Below are 2,476 nucleotides of genomic sequence, written 5' to 3'. Positions count from 1 at the left end.
TTTACCTCAGTGTAGCTAGTTGAAGTCAACACTACACCCCCCACCTGGGGTCTACCTCCTCTAGCTACATGGAGAACTACCTGTGCATTGTCTCCACTAGCATTTTACATCCAGATTAAAAAGTTTGGTGGTGCAATGAAGACATAGCCATTGACTTCTAGGGGAACAGACTAGACTTCTTACCAGCAGTGGTGCTGGAACTGGGGGCGCAACAAGCTTGAAGTAGTAATAACAAACACCACGTGCATGGTTTCCATCATCAGCACCCCGGCTTGCCAGCGGCTCAGCATCCCCACACAGCGGTCAGAGTGCGGCTGCGAGAGTAAAGCCAGCAGCTGAGACTCCAGCAGCGAACCCTAAAGCTTCTGCGCCTGCCTTGGTGGGACTGGCCCGCGTTTGGTGTGTGTTTGTGTTGGCCGGGGGGCATGCACTTATCCTGCACGCCCCCAGCCTGCAGCGCCCGGCGGCCAGGCACGCCGTGGCTCCTGCGGCTGCCCCACTTCGGCCATAGGTCCCTTTGTACAGCCGAGTAGCGCGGAAAGTTGCACAGAGGGCGGCTGGGCAGCGAGCAGGGGAGGGGAACACACAGCCCCCCGCAGCGGCTCCAGAGCCAGACAAAGTCGCGGGGCCCGGTTCCGAGGGGATCGATGCCCCCCCCCCACGCTCCGGCCTGAGGCAGTGTCCCGGGCTGGATCCTGACCGCCCCGGGTGCGGTGTCCAGCCTGTTGCTCTGAGCGGGCGCCGCCGGGGCTCTGCGGCGGGGCAGGGGGCTCCGGCTCAATGGGGAGCATATCCCCGCCGCTCTCCCGGGGGCAGCGGCCGCCCCCCCTCAGGTGGGAGCCGGTAGCGCGGCCCTGCCCCGGCCGCGGAGCGCAGGGGGAGGCGGCGGAAGATGGCGGCCGGGCGGGCCGCTCCTCCAGCGCTGGCTGCCGGTGTAACGATACAAACTGCTCTCCCTCCCCTTTTGCTACCTTGGGTGTACTGAGCATGCTCACTCGAACTGAGCATGCCCAGTAACCTTCCTTGTAGCCACTGCCCTCTCTCTGCCCTTACTTCTACTTACGTTTTGCTGCCTCCTCTTTGGGGGGGTTAAAAGGATTAAGGGGGGCAAATCGCAGCGGGGGGACTGTCAGGGTCTGAGCAGGGGGCAGAATTTTACTGGCCTGGGGGGTTCGAGTTACTGTAGCTAGCGGCAGAAGAGGGGCTGAAGGGGAAAAATCAGGGGTGGGGGGTGAGAGCCGGGGTTAAGCTGGGGGGGGAGACACTGCCAGACCCCGTGCGGGTACAAAACCCCCGTTTAGGGAGGGGGAGAGGGGGGGGACAGTGACCCCATGGGACAAGCCACCCACTGTGCTCGCTAATCTAGGGGTGTGGGGGGGGCAGAGGCTGTTTTTGTTCTTCTCACAGGGACGCTGCATGTCAGCCTCGGAGCAGGGGGCGGGTTCCTGGGACTGGGGTCTTAAAGGCACAGGCCTCCAATTCCTAGCCTGTCAAAGCTTAATCACCGCAGCTCCTCTCTATCCTATACAAGTGTTGCAGGGCCAGGGCCGCCCGGGGGGGGGGGCAAGTGGGGCAATTTTCCGCAGGGGCCCCCACCAATATGTCGGAGGCTGCCCCCGCCTCCGTCTTCCCCCGGTGTCTCAGCGTGTCGCGTCCGGGAGCGGCCCTGGCACACTGCAGCGCGGTGGCTCCAACGCTGTCCGGGGCCGCTCCTGGTCGCAGCACGCTGAGGCTCCAGGAGAGGGGGTAAGCGCCATGGTAAGGGGCGGGGCACCCCCCGACCCCATCCTAACCATCACCATCACCCAGCAACAGCCCATTATGTAATTGCAAATGTATACATACCATTAAAGCATTTAATGTTTTTAAATAATGTATTTAGTGTATTTTCAAATTATTACAAATTAATTTTTGAATGTAGTTCACTGGTTATTTTTTACATTTCCAAATACATGTTACTATAGTATTTCAACTTTTTTTTATGGAAGGGGCCCCCAAAATTGCTTTGCTTTGTAATAATTTGAAAATACACTAAATACATTATTTAAAAACATTAAATGGTTTAATGGTATGTATACCAGCTGCTTAGCTGCAGCGCGCCAGGGCCGTTCCTGGACACGGCGCACTGAGACGCTGGGGGATGGGGGAAGACGGATGCAGGGGGAGCCACTCTGGTCTCACCTTGGGCTCAGGGGCATGCTCCATACCCACAAACCCTACCTCCCCTTTCACGGATTCACACACAAAAAAGTGAAACAGCATGCCTCAATCATGCAATAGATCAATTTGGCACATTAGCCAGGAGGAAGCAGACCGTGAGTGTTTTCCACCACAAACCCCATCCCTCCCGTTTTGCAACCATCCCCCAGAGGAAGCAGACCGTGAGTCTTTTCCACCACAAACCCCATCCCTCCCGTTTTGCAACCATCCCCCCAGAGGAAGCAGACCGTGAGTGTTTTCCACCACAAACCCCATT

General features: G+C 58.2%; 1 protein-coding gene across 1 annotated transcript in view; it reads left to right on the top strand.

The window, feature by feature from the left end:
* The first annotated feature begins 218 nt into the window (after nucleotides 1-218).
* Nucleotides 219-2,476, top strand: part of LOC112103174 (diacylglycerol kinase eta) — a 266,921-nt gene continuing 264,663 nt past the window's right edge. Inside the window, exon 1 of the mRNA XM_026650398.2 lies at nucleotides 219-399. The gene's annotated coding sequence lies outside the window, so the exon portion shown is untranslated. The remainder of the gene's footprint in view (nucleotides 400-2,476) is intronic.

Source organism: Terrapene carolina, unplaced genomic scaffold (genome assembly GCF_002925995.2).
Source record: "Terrapene carolina triunguis isolate 2854851 unplaced genomic scaffold, T_m_triunguis-2.0 Scaffold17, whole genome shotgun sequence".
NCBI classification, from domain to species: domain Eukaryota; kingdom Metazoa; phylum Chordata; order Testudines; family Emydidae; genus Terrapene; species Terrapene triunguis.
Note: the sequence above shows the minus strand (reverse complement) of the source record. Positions and strands in the feature narration are given on the sequence as shown.